The 17,528-nt window shown below is 43.4% G+C and overlaps 1 long non-coding RNA gene across 1 annotated transcript in view; it reads left to right on the top strand.

Moving 5' to 3' along the window:
* LOC147102013 (uncharacterized) overlaps positions 1–17,528 on the top strand; it is a 123,345-nt gene that overhangs the window by 99,206 nt on the left and 6,611 nt on the right. The window contains exons 3-4 of the long non-coding RNA XR_015073196.1: positions 6,509–6,607; positions 7,089–7,204. This is a non-coding gene — a long non-coding RNA (uncharacterized LOC147102013). The remainder of the gene's footprint in view (positions 1–6,508; positions 6,608–7,088; positions 7,205–17,528) is intronic.

Raw genomic sequence — 17,528 nt, 5'->3', positions numbered from 1 at the left:
GCCTCGTCGTCAATGTAGTGTCCGTGTATAATAAGACACAGACTGCGGAGAACGGTACAACAGGTGTTTACTCAACGTGGCTCACAGTGGAACTGATCTGTACAGATTACTACTCGGGGCTATATAGAGGTGTGGTCACTGCCGGTACTGCAGTATACATGAGCTGTAAAAGATAGTTCCCCACTTAAAGGTATATACATTACAGAACCAGAGACATTGTTTTAAATTTTTTTATTCGTTTATGGGATCTGGGTGTCGCTGGCAATGCCAGCATTTATTGCCCATCCCTAATTGCCCTTGAGAAGGTGATGGGGCGCCACCTTCTTGAACCGCTGCAGCCCATGTGGTGAAGGTACTCCCACAGTGCTGTTAGGGAGGGAGTTCCAGAATTCTGACCCAGCGACGATGAAGAATCGGCGATATACTTCTAAGTCAGGATGGTGTGTGACTTGGAGGGGAACTTGGAGGTGGCGGTGTTCCCATGCATCTGCTGCCCTTGTCCTTCTATGTGGAAGAGGTCGCGGGTTTGGGAGGTGCTGCCGAAGAAGCCTTGGTGAGTTGCTGCAGTGCATCTTGTAGATGGTACACACTGCAGCCACGGTATGCTGGTGGTGGAGGGAGTGAATGTTTAAGGTGGTGGATGGGGTGCCAATCAAGCGGGCTGCTTCGTCCTGGATGGTGTCGAGCTTCTTGCGTGTTGTTGGAGCTGCACTCATCCAGGCAAGTGGAGAGTATTCCATCACACTCCTTACTTGTACCTTGTAGATGGTGGAAAGGCTTTGGGAAGTCAGAAGGTGAGACACTCGCCGCAGAATAGAAACATAGAAACATAGAGATAGGAACAGGAGTAGGCCATTCGGCCCTTCGAGCCTGCTCCGCCATTCAATGAGATCATGGCTGATCTTCGTCTGAGATCATAGCTGATCTTACCAGTTCAGTACCCCGTCCCCGCCTTTTCTCCGTAACCCTTAATCCCCTTAGCCTTCAGAAATATATCCAATTCTCTCTTGAAAATATTTATTGAATTAGCCTTCACAGCCCTCTGTGGCAGGGAATTCCACAGGCTCACCACTCTTTGAGTGAAGAAATTCTTCCTCATCTCTGTTTTAAATGATTTGCCCGCTATTTTTAGACTGTGGCCCCTGGTTCTGTGCTCCCCGGCCATTGGAAACATTCTCTCTGAATTCAGCCTGTCCAGGCCTGCCATAATTTTATATGTTTCGATGAGATCCCCTCTCAATCTTCTAAACTCCAGTGAGTACAAGCCCAAACTATTTAATCTCTCTTCGTAGGTCATTCCCGCCATTCCAGGTATCAGCCTGGTGAATCGCCGTTGCACTCTTTCCATGGCAAGAACATCCTTCCGCAGATGGGGCGACCAAAACTGTACACAATACTCCAGATGCGGTCTCACCAGCACCTTGTACAGCTGTAGTAAGGTATCCCTATTCCTATACTCGAACCCCCTTGATATGAAGGCCAACATACCATTTGCCTTCTTAATCGCCTGTTGCACCTGCATGCTCTCCTTCAGTGACTGGTGCACAAGAACACCCAGGTCCCTCTGCACTTCCCCATCTCCCAATCTATTGCCATTTAGATAATAATCTACCCTCCTGTTTTTACCCCCAAAGTGGATAACCTCGCATTTATCCACATTATAGTGCATCTGCCACGTATCCGCCCATTCCCCCAACCTGTCCAAATCGCACTGTAGCCTCCTGACATCCTCATCAGAGCCCACCCCTCCTCCTAGTTTAGTGTCGTCAGCGAATTTGGAAATATTGCATCCAATTCCCTGATCCAGATCATTTATATATATTGTGAACAGCTGGGGTCCCAGGACAGATCCTTGCGGCACCCCGCTGGTCACTGCCTGCCACTCCGAAAACGAGCCGTTTATTCCAACTCTCTGTTTTCTATCCGCCAGCCAGTTCTCTATCCACGTTAATACTTTGCCCTCAATCCCATGAGCCTTAATTTTGCATGATAATCTTTTGTGTGGAACCTTATCGAAGGCTTTCTGGAAGTCAAGGTACACCACATCCACTGGCTCTCCCCCATCTATTTTACCAGTTACTTCCTCAAAAAATTCCAGCAGATTAGTCAAACACGATTTACCCTTTGTAAATCCATGTTGACTCTGTCCGATCCTTTCCCCATTTGTCAAGTGCTCCGCTATTTTATCCTTAATAATGGACTCTAGCATTTTGCCCACAACCGATGTAAGGCTTACTGGTCTATAATTCCCTGCTTTCTCTCTACCCCCCTTTTTAAATATTGGGGTAACATTAGCTACCCTCCAATCCACGGGTACTGTTCCCGAGTCAATGGAGTTCCGGAAGATGATCCTTAGAGCATCTGCTATCTCCAGGGCCACCTCCTTAAGTACCCTAGGATGTAGTTTATCAGGCCCCGGGGATTTTTCGGCCTTCAGTCCCCTCAACTTACCCAACACCATATCCCTAGAGATACTAATTTCTGTCAGCTCCTCCCTCTCATTAGTCCCTATGTTTGCCGATATTCCTGGGAGGTTATTTGTGTCCTCCTTTGTGAATACAGAACCAAAGTATGAGTTTAATTGGTCTGCCATTTCCTTATTCTCCATTATATATTCTCCCGAATCGGACTGCAAGGGACCGACTTGGGATTTTACCAGTCTTTTCCTCCTGATATACCGATAAAAGCTTTTGCAGTCTGTCTTTATGTTTGCTGCAAGTTTACTTTCGTATTCTATTTTCCCCTTCCTGATTAATCCCTTTGTCCTCTTTTGCTGTATCCTGTACTGCCCCCAATCTTCCGGTCTGGTGCTTTTTTTTGCCAGTTGATATGCCCTTTTTTTTGATTTTATGCTGTCCCTAATTTCCCTCGTTATCCACGGTTGAGTCACCTTTTTAGGTTTATTTTTATGCCAAACCGGTATAAACATGTTCTGGAATTCTTCCATTCTATCTTTGAATGCTTGCCATTGTCTCTCCACTGTCAATCCCCCCAGAAACACCACCCAATCAATCTTACCCAATTCCCGTCTCATACCCTCGTAATTCCCTTTATTTAAGTTCTGGACCTTAGTCTCTGATTCAATTTCCTCACTCTCCATCTCGACTGAGAGCTCGATCATATTATGATCGCTCTGACCCAAGGGGCCTCGTACAAGAAGATTGCTGATAAGTCCCTTCTCATTGCACAATACCCAGTCTAAAATGGCCTGATCTCGAGTCGGCTCCTCGACATATTGGTCCAGATAACCGTCCCGAAAACATTCCAGGAATTCCTCCTCCTCAGAATTTTTACTAATTTGGGTAGTCCAATCAATATGTAAATTAAAGTCACCCATGATGACAGCTGTGCTCTTATCGCACGCTTCTCTAATTTCCCTTTTTATGCCTTCCCTCACCTCCATATTACTATTTGGAGGCCTATATATCACACCCACTAACGTTTTCCTCCCCTTGCTATTTCTCATTTCTACCCATACAGATTCCGTTTCATCCGAGTTAATATCCTTCCTTTCCATTGCATTAATCCCCTCCTTTACCAGCAATGCTACCCCACCTCCCCTCCCTTTTTGCCGATCCTTCCTAAATATTGTATATCCCTGGATGTTAAGTTCCCAGCCTTGCCCACCCTGCAGCCACGTTTCTGTAATCCCAATCAAATCATACTTGTTTACCTCTATTTCCACAACTAATTCATCCACCTTTTTCCTAATGCTTCTAGCATTAAGATACAAAGCCTTCAGGCTTGCTTTTTTCACACTCTCATTATGAATTAGTTTGGCCCTTTGTGTTTCTCTCCTTTGCTTATTGCTTCTCACCTTTCTACCATCTATTTCTGACTTCATATGACTTCCCTCTTTTCCACTACCTAGGTTCCCATCCCCCTGCCAAATTAGTTTAAATCCTCCCGAACCGCCCTAGAAAATATTACCCCGAGGACATCGGCTCCCTCACAGTTCAGGTGTAGACCGTCCCCTTGGTACAGGTCACTCCTCCCCAAGAACTGGTTCCAATGCCTCAAGAATTTAAATCCCTCTCCCTTGCACCACTGCTCAAGCCACGTATTTAGCTTATCTATCTTACTCTCTCTAAATTTATTAGCTCGTGGCACTGGTAGCAATCCAGAGATTACTACCTTTGAGGTCCTACTTTTCAATTTAGCTCCTAACTCCCTAAATTCAGCTTGTAGGACCTCCTCCCTCTTTTTACCTACATCGTTGGTACCTACATGTACCACGACAACTGGCTGATCCCCCTCCCCCTTCAGAATGCTCTGCACCCGCTCCGAGACATCCTTGACCCTTGCACCAGGGAGGCAACATACCATCTTGGAGTCTCGGTCTCGGCCACAGAAACTCCTATCTATCCCCCTTACAATTGAATCCCCTATCACTATAGCCCTATCCCTCTTTTTCCCGCCCTTCTGTGCAGCAGAGCCAGTCATGGTGCCCTGAACCTGGCTGCTGGTGCCTTCCCCTGATAAGTCATCTCCCCCAACAGTACCCAAAACGGTAAACCTGTTTTGGAGGGAGATGACCGCAGGTGACTCCTGCACTACCTTCCTGCCTTTACCCTGCCTTTTGGTCACCCATTTACTGTCTGAGCTAGCCTTTACCTGCGGTGTGACCAACTCACTGAATGTGCTATCCACAAGATCCTCAGCATCACGTATGCTCCAGAGTGAGTCCATTCGCAGCTCCAGCGCCGCCATGCGGTCCGCTAGGAGCTGCAGCTGGACACACTTCCTGCACACATAGTTGTCAGGGACAGTGTCCCTGATTTCCCACATGGCACAGGAGGAGCATGACACGGGTCTGAGCTGCCCTTCCATGACTTAACCCTTACAATACCTTTTTATTCACTACGATTTAGCTTAATTATTGAATTCTACTTAGAATAAGTTTGTGAAAGTACTCACCAACCAGTCACCTACCTGTTTTCTGGTGTTGTATTTTCACTGCCGCCTCCTGTCCTGGAACCTTTTCCACCTAGGTTAGGCTCCTGAAATAAAATAAATTGAACCTACCTTTTCAACTTCCCCTAACCCCTAAAAGGTTAGAGGAGGTGGAAGGGTGGGAGACACTACACTGTAGTGTTTCGGGTTTAGCAACAGCTCCACCTATATAAGAGTTACTGGCCTCCTGCTCTCCCGACTGCACCAGCTGCTCCCTGGTGACGTCACACACTGATTACTATTTACCCCTCTCCTCTGCTGTTGATTTGGTACGCCTCGCAACTGCCGCCGGTTTGTAAGCCGGGCTCCTCCTCGCTGCTGGCCTGCTCTTGTTGCCACAGTATTTATGTGGCTGGTCCAGTTAAGTTTCTGGTTAATGGTGACCCCCAGGATGTTGATGGTGGGGGATTTGGCGATGGTGATGCTATTGAATGTCATGGGGAGGTGGTTAGACTCTTGCTTGCTGGAGATAGTCATTGCCTGGCAATTCTGTGGCGCGAATGTTACCTGCCACTTATCAGCGCAAGCCTGAACGCCGTCCAGGTCTTGTTTCATGTGGGCATGGACTGCTTCATTATCTGTGGAGTTGCAAATGGCACTGAACACTGCAAGTCATCAGCGAGCATCCCCATCTCTGACCTTATGTTGGAGGGAAGGTCATTGATGAAGCAGCTGAAGATGGTTGGGCCTAGGACACTGCCCTGAGGAACTCCTGCAATGATGCCCTGGGACTGTGATGATTGACCTTCAACCACCACAAACATCTTCCTTTGTGCTAGGTATGACTCCAGCCAGTGGAGCGTTTTCCCCCTGATTCCCATTGACTTCAGTTTTACTAGGGCTCCTTGATGCTGTAATGAGGTCGGGAGCCGAGTGGTCTTGGCGGAACCCAAACTGTTATTGGTGAGTAAGTGCCGCTTGATGGCACTGTCGATGACACCTTCTGACACTTTGCTGGCAGTTATGACCTTCAGGACTCGACCAGCTCGGTCAGTGGTGGTGCTACCGAGCCACTCTTGGTGATGGACATTGAAGTCCCCCACCCAGAGTACATTCTGTGCCCTTGCTACTCTCAGTGCTTCTTCCAAGTGGTGTTCAACATGGAGCAGTACTGATTCATCTGCTGAGGGAGGGCGGTAGGTGGTAATCAGCAGGAGGTTTCCTTGCCCATGCTTGACCTGAAGCCATGAGACTTCATGTGGTCCAAAGTCAATGTTGAGGACTCCCAGTGCCACTCCTTCCCGACTGTACACCACTGTGCCACCACCCCTGGTGGGTCTGTCCTGCCAGAGGGACAGGACATATCCAGGGATGGTGATGGAGGAGTTCAGGACATTGGCTGAAAGGTATGATTCTGTGAGTATGACTATGTCAGGCTGTTGTTTGACTAGTCTGTGGGACAGCTCTCCCAATTTTGGCACAAGTCCCCAGATGTTGGTGAGGAGGACTTTGCAGGGTTGACTGGGCTGGGTGTGCCGTTGCCGTGTCCATAGCCGGTGCTGAGGTCGATGCCGGGTGGTCCGTCTGGTTTCATTCTTATTATTTTGTTTTGTAGCGGTTAGTTACAACTGAGTGTCTCACTCGGCCATTTCAGAGGGCAGTTAAGAGTGAACCACATTGCTGTGGGTCTGGAGTCACATATCGGCCAGACCAGGTAAGGACAGCAGATTTCCTTCCCTAAAGGACATTAGTGAATGGGTAATTGTCGGTCCAGGGTTCGCCTCCTCCGCATTCACCACTCCCGCACTGCCCCCTCCCCCAGGGCCTAGCTACAGGCGGTTGGGGTGTCTGAGCCACCCGATACTGTGCCGGCCCGGAGCTGGTGAGCGGCAGTGGGACACCTGATCGCCAGCAAGAATTTAGTAAGGCCCGAGCTCAAAATGGCTCGGGCCTCTTGCCCACTTGACAGGTGCGTGGCTGGCACACACTGTTGGTCAACCACCCAACGTCAATAATGGCCCTCGTGAGTCAAGACCATCAGGTGAAGTGTGAGATAATTGGACTGAGGCACATAGATATAACTCTCCCCATTTTAATATACATTCTGTCCTCATTTTTGTATTTCCATTGTTAATTCCTATCTCTGCATTTATAACAGATACTGTCTCTGTAAATGTTTCACACTGTCATTACAGCGTCTTCACTGGCAGGAAGATGTAATTACAGCTGAGCTGTTTCGATCGGCACTTTCCATTATCAATGTGGACACAGGAATTTACCATTGAAAATGTGAGAGGAAGTGCATGCAGATGTAAGATTTTAATATATTAGATAGATAGAGAGATAGAGATAGAGAGAGAGATAGAGATAGATAGATAGATAGAGGTAGACAGATAGACAGATAGATAGATAGAGAGATATAGAGATAGATAGATAGATAGAGACATAGAGATAGATAGATAGGCAGATAGATAGACAGATAAAGAGATAGATAGATAGATAGACAGATAGATAGATAGATAGATAGAGATAGCTAGAGAAGATAGATAGATAGAGAGATAGAGATAGATAGATAGATAGATAGATAGATAGATAGATAGATAGATAGAGAGAGATAGATGGATAGATAGATAGAAAATAGATAGAGATAGATACAGCGATAGATAGAGAGATAGATAGATAGAGAGATAGATAGAGAGATAGATAGATAGAGAGATATGGAATCCCCGTACTTTAAAGAGGACACCTTCTCCAACATTGAGGGGGAAATTATCCAATACCAGGCCCAGGGGAACGTGTTGATCTGTGGTGACCTCAATTCAAGAACTGGTGAAGAACCAGACTTCACCAATAATCAGGGAAACAATTACATATTCGGGAATAACCACTTTGATATCCCTTCCCTTCCATACAGGCATAACTGTGACAAGCAGACAAATACCAACGGAAAACAGCTCCTGCAGCTCTGTCGAAGCCTGGGTCTGTACATTGTCAATGGTAGGTTCATAGGAGACCTCCTAGGAAGATCGACCTATTGCTCACCTCTTGGCTGCAGCACCGTAGACTATATGATTACAGATTTGGACCCATCCTCTTTCGGAGCATTCACAGTCAAACCACAAACAACACTGTCAGATCACAGTCAAATTACTATGTATCTTAAAAAGACAGAAACAAACAACACAGAAACACAACCCAGTAAACTGTACAACACCAAAAAATCGTACAGATGGGCCAAAAACGACACGGAAAAATACCAGAAAGCAATTAGCAATGAATCAACTCAAGCTCTCTTTGACACCTTTCTGGATAACATATACACTCACAATAAAGAAGGCATAAACCGGGCAGTGAATAACCTAAACAATATTTTTGATAATTTGGCAACAAGGTCAAACTTGAAAGCTCGCAAGAACAAACCCAAAACAAAAAACTATGAAAAATGGTTTGACCCAGATTGCCATAACATGAGGAAAAAACTTAGAAAAATATCAAACCAAAAACACAGACATCCAGAAAACGAGGAATTACGCCTTACTTATTGTCAGACACTAACACAATACAGAAACACACTCAGAACCAAAAAAGAGCAATATATTAAGAATACACTCAGCTCCATTGAGGAATCCATTGATTCCAATTGTTTCTGGAACAACTGGAATACATTACACAAAAAACAACACGACGAATTGGCCATTCAAAATGGAGACACATGGGAAAACCACTTTGAAAAATTATACCAGAAAAACACATTAAGGCCAGAGCAACACCAAATATGCAAAAAACTGGAAAAGCTCGAAATGGCCATAAAGGATAACCAAAACCCGCTAGACTCCATAATAACAGAAAAAGAACTTTTTGAAAAACTCAAGGACCTGCGACCAGGAAAAGCTTGCGGGGCAGACGGCATACTAAGCAAGATGATTAAACACACAGACGATAAAATGATACTGGCTATCCTAAAACTCTTCAACTTGGTTCTGAGTGTTGGTTACTTCCCTGATATCTGGAACAAAGGACTCATAACGCCCATATACAAAAGTGGGGACAAAGTCGACCCAAATAACTATCGAGGCATCTGTGTAAACAGTAACCTGGGGAAGGTATTCTGTAGCATTATAAACAAAAGACTTATAAACTTCCTTGAGGAGCACAATGTCTTGAGTAAAAGCCAAATTGGATTCCTGCCAAACTATAGAACATCAGATCATATCTTCACCCTATAGACCCTAATTGACAAACACGTTCATCAAAACAAAAGCAAAATCTACGCATGCTTTATAGATTTCCAGAAGGCTTTCGACTCCATCTGGCATGACAGTTTATTCCTGAAACTTATCAAAAGCGGGGTAGGGGGAAAAACATATGATGTAATTAAATCAATGTATACAAACAACAAATGTGCAGTTAAAATTGGAGACAAACAAACAAAATACTTCCCACAGGGGCGGGGGGTGACGCAGGGCTCGCCAATCTCACCGACACTCTTTAATATTTACATAAATGAATTGGCAAAACTACTTGAACAATCTACAGCACCCGGCCTCACCCTCTATGCAGACGACCTGGTTCTGCTGTCACCAACTAAGGAGGGTCTACAGCAGAACCTGGATCTGCTGGAGTCGTACTGCCAGACTTGGGCCCTGACAATAAATCCCCAAAAAACCAAAGTCCTTGTGTTCCAGCAAAGATCCAGACATCAGGGACCCAAAATAAATTTCACACTAGGAACAACCAAATTGAACAAACCACTAACTACACATACTTGGGCTTAAAAATCAGTTCTACGGGAAATTCCAAACTGGCTGTGAATGAACTGAAAGAGAAAGAAAGAAGGGCTTTCTATGCCATTAAAAAATTAATCCAAATAGAAATCCCAATTAGCATTTGGCTCAAAATTTTCAAATCAGTAATTGAACCAATTGCACTCTATGGCAGTGAGGTGTGGGGACTGCTAACACAACAAGAATTAGCAAAATGGGACAAACACCCAATTGAGATCCTACATGCAGAATTCTGTAAAAGTATCCTGCGGACTCAAAGGAAAACCGTAAACAATGCATGCAGGGCAGAACTAGGCCAATATCCATTAATAATCACTATCCAAAAAAGAGCCACCAAATTTTGGAAACACCTAGAAATGAGCAACCCCCAATGCTATCATTACGAAGCCCTGAAATGCCAAGAGAGGACCATAAAGAAGAATACCCTCAGTCAACTAGTCCTGGGACTCAGTGAAGTAACTACTAACACTACTAACAATAACCAGCCCCAGGACAGTGACAGCGTAACACAAATAATTCGACCCAACACAATCGTCGCTAAGCAAAAGGAAAAATATCTGTCATATTGGGCAGAAACAACAAAAACCCAAAGCAAACTCAATTGCTACTTGGCCCTAAACAGACAATACAACATGGCTGATTACCTGACCATGGTAAAGGATAGCAAACTGAGAAAAACTTTGACAATGTACAGACTTAGTGAACATACCCTGGCGATCGAAAAAGGTAGACACAGACAGACCCGGCTACCAAGAGAGGACAGGATATGCTCTCACTGCAGTCAGGGAGTGGTGGAGACAGAGATGCACTTCCTCACAGCTTGTAGAAAATATCAGGGCATAAGGGAGAATTTCTACCCAAAATTCACAAAAATATGCCTGGAATTCAGAAATTTGAATGACGACCAAAAACTCCCATACCTACTAGGGGAAGAGAGAAATTGCGTAACACTAGCGGCACACTATGTTACAGCTTGCCATAAACAGAGGGACAACCACTAAATATAAGAAAAGAGTATATATAAATTATATGAAAGTATATTTATACACTCAGAGATATATCTGTTTATACACTGTATGGATAGATCTGTATTTTTGTGAACAAACATGAATATTTTCTGATGCTTTGGCAACATAAGATGTAACTTGTCATGCCAATAAAGCGATTTGAATTGAATTGAATTGAATTGAGATAGAGAGATAGATAGAGAGATAGATAGATAGAGAGATAGATAGAGAGATAGATAGATAAAGAGATAGAGAGATAGATAGATAGATATAAAGACAGGTAGTTAGAGAGATAGATAGACAGATAGATAGAGATAGATAGATAGATAGAGATAGATAGAGATAGAAAGATAGATAGATAGAAAATAGTTAGAGATCGATAGATAGAGAGATAGATAGATAGAGAGATAAATCTAAGAAAAGATTGTATGCATATTATATGTGCATATAGCTATGTATACACGGGTATGCTTGTCTATACACTGTATGTCTAGATCGGTGTTTATGTGGTCAATCATTCATGTATTTCTGTGCTTTGGCAACATAAGGTGTATCTTGTCATGCCAATAAAGCAATTTGAATTGAATTGAATAGATAGAGAGATAGATAGATAGATAGAGAGATAGATAGATATAGATTGATAGATAGATACATAGATAGATAGATAGAGAGATAGATAGATAGATAGAGATAGATAGATAGAGATAGAAAGATAGATAGATAGAGAGAGAGATAGATAGATAGAGAGATAGAGAGATAGAGATAGATAGATAGAGAGACAGAGAGAAGATAGAGAGAGAGATAGAGAGATAGAGATAGATAGATAGAGAGACAGAGAGAAGATAGAGAGAGATAGAGAGATAGAGAGATAGATATAGATACATAGATACATAGATACATAGAAGATAGGAGCAGGAGTAGGCCATTCGGCCCTTCGTGCCTGCTCCGCCATTCGATGAGATCATGGCTGATCCTTTAATTCAGTATCCCGTCCCCGCCTTCTCTCCGTAACCCTTAACCCCTTTTGCCCGTAGAAATATATCTAATTCCCTCTTAAATATATTTAATGAGCTGGCGTACACTGCCCTCTGTGGCAATGAGTTCCACAGGTTCACCACTCTCTGAGTGAAGAAATTCCCCCTCATCTCTGTCCTAAATGGTTTAGCCCTTATCCTTAAATTATGTCCTCTAGTTCTGTTCTCACCCGCCAAGGGAAACATTCCTTCTGCATCCAGTCTGTCTAGACCTGTCAGAATTTTATACACTTCTATGAGGTCCCCTCTCAATCTTCTAAACTCCAGTGTGTACATCCCTAAACTACATAGTCTCTCCTCATAGGTCATTCCCGCCATTCCTGGTATCAGCCTGGTGAATCGCCGCTGCACCCCCTCCATGGCAAGAACATCCTTCCTCAGATGAGGCGACCAAAACTGTACACAGTACTCGAGGTGTGGTCTCACCAGTGCCCTGTACAGCTGCAGCAAGGTATCCCTGTTCCTGTATTCTAACCCTTTTGCTATGAAGGCCAGCATACCGTTTGCCTTCTTGACCGCCTGTTGCACCTGCATGCTCGCCTTCAGTGACTGGTGTACAAGAACACCCAGGTCTCTCTGTACTTCCCCCTCTCCCAATCTATTGCCATTTAAATAATAATTTGCCCTCCCGTTCCTGCACCCAAGGTGGATAACTTCGCACTTGTCCACATTATAGTGCATCTGCCATTTATCCGCCCAATCGCCCAGTCTGTCCAAATCGCTCTGGAGCTTCCTGGTCTCTTCCTCTGAGCCCACCCCCCCTCCTAGTTTAGTGTCGTCTGCAAATTTGGAAATGCTGCATCCGACTCCCTGATCCAGGTCATTAATGTAAATTGTGAACAGCTGGGGGCCCAGGACAGATCCCTGTGGTACCCCACTTGTTACTGCCTGCCATTCAGAAAATGAGCCGTTTATTCCAACTCTCTGTTTTCTATCTGACAGCCAGTTCCCTATCCACGCCAAAACTTTCCCCTTTATCCCATGAGCCTCAATTTTCCATGCTAATCTTTTATGTGGGACCTTATCGAAGGCCTTTTGGAAGTCCAGGTACACCACATCTACTGGCTCTCCCCCATCTATTCTACCAGTTACTCCCTCAAAAAATTCCAATAGATTAGTCAAGCACGATTTACCCTTTGTAAATCCATGTTGACTCTGTCCTATCCTGTCCCCATTTGCTAAGTGCTCCGCTATTTCATCCTTAATGATGGACTCCAGCATTTTGCCCACAACTGATGTAAGGCTTACAGGTCTGTAATTACCTGCTTTTTCCCTACCCCCCTTTTTGAATAGTGGGGTAACGTTAGCTACCCTCCAATCCATCGGCACTGTTCCCGAGTCTAATGAATTCTGAAAAATCATCCTTAGTGCATCCGCTATCTCTAGGGCCACCTCCTTCAGTACCCTAGGATGCATGTTATCAGGCCCTGGGGATTTGTCCACCTTCAATCCCTTTAGCTTCCTTAACACCATATCCTTAGAGATATTGATTTGCGTCAGTTCCTCCTTTGCCAATGTCCCTATTTTTCCCGATATCCCAGGGAGGTTTTTTGTGTCTTCCTTCGTAAAGACGGACCCAAAGTATGCATTTAGTTGATCTGCCATTTCCTTATTTCCCATTATATATTCCCCCGTATCTGACTGCAATGGACCAACTTTGGTTTTCACCAGTCTTTTCCTTTTGATATATTTATAAAAGCTTTTGGAGTTAGTTTTTATATTTTCCGCCAGCTTGTTTTCGTAAGCTATTTTGCCCCTCTTGATCATGCCCTTTGCCCTCCTTTGCTCTATCTTAAACTGTTCCCAATCTTCCGCTCTGGCGCTTTTTTTGGCTATTTTATACGCCCTATCTTTGGATTTTATGCTGTCTCTAATTTCCCCTGTTATCCACGGTTGAGTCACCTTTTTAGATTTCCTTTTATGCCAGATTGGTATAAACAATTTTTGCAATTTTGTCATTCTATCTTTAAATGTTTGCCATTGTTTATCTACCTCCAGTCCTCCCAGGAACGTTGTCCAATCAGACCTACTCAGTTCCCGTCTCATGGCATCATAATTCCCCTTGTTTAAATTCAGGACCTTAGTCTCGGAGTCAATTTCTTCGCTCTCCATTTCGAGTGAGAAATCGATCATGTTATGATCGCTCTGACCCAAGGGTCCCCGTACAACAAGATTACTGATTAGTCCCTTCTCATTGCACAGTACCCAGTCCAATATAGCCTGTTCCCGAGTTGGTTCCTCGACATATTGATCCAGATAACCATCCCTTAAACACTCAAGGAATTCCTCCTCCTCATTATTTTTACTGATTAGGCTAGTCCAATCTATATGTAAGTTAAAGTCACCTATGATGACAGCTGTGCTCTTATTGCACGCTTCTCTAATTTCCCTCGTGATGCCCTCCCTAACCTCTATTTTACTATTTGGAGGCCTATATACCACTCCTATTAATGTTTTTCGCCCCTCGCTATTTCTTAGCTCCACCCATATAGATTCTGTATTAACTGAGTTAATATCCTTCTTTTCAATTGCATTTATCCCCTCTTTTACTAGCAATGCTACCCCTCCTCCCTTTCTTTTTTGTCGATCCTTCCTAAATACTGAATACCCCTGTATGTTAAGCTCCCAGCCCTGCTCACCCTGCAACCATGTTTCCGTAATCCCAATTAGATCATAAATAGATTGATAGAAATAGATAGAGATAGATAGAGAGATAGAGATAGATAGATAGAGAGATAGAGGCACTAACACAATACAAAAGCACACTCAGAACCAAGAAAGAGCAGTACATTAAGAATACACTCATCTCCATTGGGGAATCCATTGATTCCAATTGTTTCTGGGACAACTGGAATACATTACACAAAAAACAACACGATGAATTGGCCATTCAAAATGGAGACACATGGGAAAACCATTTTGAAAAATTATACCAGAAAAACACACTAAGCCCAGAGCAATACCAAATATGCGAAAAACTGGCAAAGCTAGAATCTGCCATAAAAGATAACCAAAACCCTATAGACCCCATAATATCTGAAAAAGAGCTAATTGAAAAACTCAAGGACCTGCGACCAGGAAAAGCTTGCGGGGCTGACGGCATCCTAAGCGAGATGATTAAACACACAGACGATAAAATGAGATTGGCCATACTGAAACTCTTCAACTTGGTTCTGAGTGTCGGTTACTTCCCTGATATCTGGAACAAAGGACTCATAACGCCCATATACAAAAGTGGGGATAAAGGTGACCCAAATAACTATCGAGGCATCTGTGTAAACAGTAACCTGGGGAAGGTTTTCTGTAGTATCATAAACAAAAGACTTATAAACTTCCTTGAAAAGCACAATGTCTTAAGTAAAAGCCAAATTGGATTCCTGCCAAACTATAGAACATCAGATCATATCTTCACCCTACAGACCCTAATTGACAAACACGTTCATCAAAACAAAGGCAAAATCTACGCATGCTTTATAGATTTCCAGAAGGCTTTCGATTCCATCTGGCACGACGGTCTATTCCTGAAACTTATCGAAAGCGGAGTAGGGGGAAAAACATATGATGTAATTAAATCAATGTATACAAACAACAAATGTGCAGTTAAAATTGGAGACAAACAAACAAAATACTTCCCACAGGGGCGGGGGGTGACGCAGGGCTCACCAATCACACCGACACTCTTTAATATTTACATAAATGAATTGGCAAAACTACTTGAACAATCTACAGCACCCAGCCTCACCCTATATGAATCCAAGGTTAAATTCCTCCTCTATGCAGACGACCTGGTTCTGCTGTCACCAACTAAGGGGGGTCTACAGCAGAACCTGGATCTGCTGGAGTCGGTCTGTCAGACCTGGGCCCTGACAATAAACCTCCAAAAAACCAAAGTCCTCATGTTCCAGCAAAGATCCAGACATCAGGGACCCAAAATAAATCTCACACTAGGAACAACTAAAATCGAACAAACCACTAACTACACATACTTGGGCATAAAAATCAGCGCTACGGGAAATTTCAAACTGGCGGTGAATGAACTGAAAGAGAAAGCTAGAAGGGCTTTCTATGCCATTAAAAGATCAATCCAAATAGAAATCCCAATTAACATTTGGCTCAAAATTTTCAAATCAGTAATTGAACCAATTGCACTCTATGGCAGTGAAGTGTGGGGACCGCTAACACAACAAGATTTTGCAAAATGGGACAAACACCCAATTGAGATCCTACATGCAGAATTCTGTAAAAGTATCCGCAAGACTCAAAGGAAAACAGTAAACAATGCATGCAGGGCAGAACTAGGCCAATTTCCACTAATAATTACTATCCAAAAAAGAGCCACCAAATTTTGGAAACACCTAAAAATGAGCAACCCCCACTGCTATCATTACGAAGCCTTGAAATGCCAAGAGAGGACCATAAAGAAGAACACCCTCAGTCAACTAGTCCTGGGACTCAGTGAAGCAACCACTAACACTACTAACAATAACCAGCCCCAGGACAGTGACATCGTAACACAGAGAATTCAACCCAACAGAATTGTCACTAAGCAAAAGGAAAAATACCTGTCATATTGGGCAGAAACAACAAAAACCCAAAGCAAACTCAATTGCTACTTGGCCCTAAACAGACAATACAACATGGCTGAGTACCTGACCTTGGTAAAGGATAACAAACTGAGAAAAACCTTGACAAGGTACAGACTTAGTGAACATAGCCTCGCAATCGAAAAAGGCAGACACAGGCAGACCAGGCTGCCAAGAGAGGACAGGATATGCTCTCACTGCAGTCAGGGAGTGGTGGAGACAGAGATGCACTTCCTCACAGCCTGTGGAAAATATCAGGGCATCAGGGAGAATTTCTACCAAAAATTCTCACAAATATGCCCTGAATTCAGAAATTTGAATGACGACCAAAAACTCCCATACCTACTAGGGGAAGAGAGAAACTGTGTAACACTAGCGGCACACTATGTTACAGCTTGCCATAAACAGAGGGACAACCAGTAAACCTAAGAAAAGAGTATATATAAATTATGCTAATGTATATTTATACACTCAGGGAAAAAGCTGTTTATACACTGTATGAATAGACCTGCGTTTATGTGTTCAACCATAAATGTATTTTGATGCTTTGGCAACATAAGATGTACCTTATCATGCCAATAAAGCGATTTGAATTGAAAAAATTGAAAAATTGATACAGAGAGATAGATAGATAGAGAGATAGATAGAGAGATAGATAAACAGACAGATAGAGAGATAGATAGAGAGATAGATAGATAGATAGATAAAGAGATAGATAGAGACAGATAGATAGAGAGATAGAGAGAAGATAGATAGAGATAGTTAGATAGAGAGATAGAGAGAAGATAGATACAGATAGATAGAGAGATAGATAGATAGACAGTTAGATTGATAGAGATAGATAGAACCTGGATCTGCTGGAGTCATTCTGCCAGACCTGGGCCCTGACAATAAATCCCCAAAAACCAAAGTCCTTGTGTTCCAGAAAAGATCCAGACATCAGGGACCCAAAATAAATTTCACACTAGGAACAACCAAAATTGAACAAACCACTAACTACACATACTTGGGCTTAAAAATCAGTTCTATGGGAAATTTTCATCTGGCTGTGAATGAACTGAAAGAGAAAGCAAGAAGGGCTTTCTATGCCATTAAAAAATCAATCCAAATAGAAATCCCAATTAGCATTTGGCTCAAAATTTTTAAATCAGTAATTGAACCAATTGCACTCTATGGCAGTGAGGTGTGGGGACCACTAACACAACAAGAATTTGCAAAATGGGACAA

This window comes from Somniosus microcephalus, chromosome 22, assembly GCF_052327205.1.
Source record: "Somniosus microcephalus isolate GS21.2 chromosome 22, FLI_Smic_1.0, whole genome shotgun sequence".
In the NCBI taxonomy this organism is placed as follows: Eukaryota; Metazoa; Chordata; class Chondrichthyes; order Squaliformes; family Somniosidae; genus Somniosus; species Somniosus microcephalus.
This window is presented reverse-complemented; position numbering and strand designations above follow the sequence as displayed.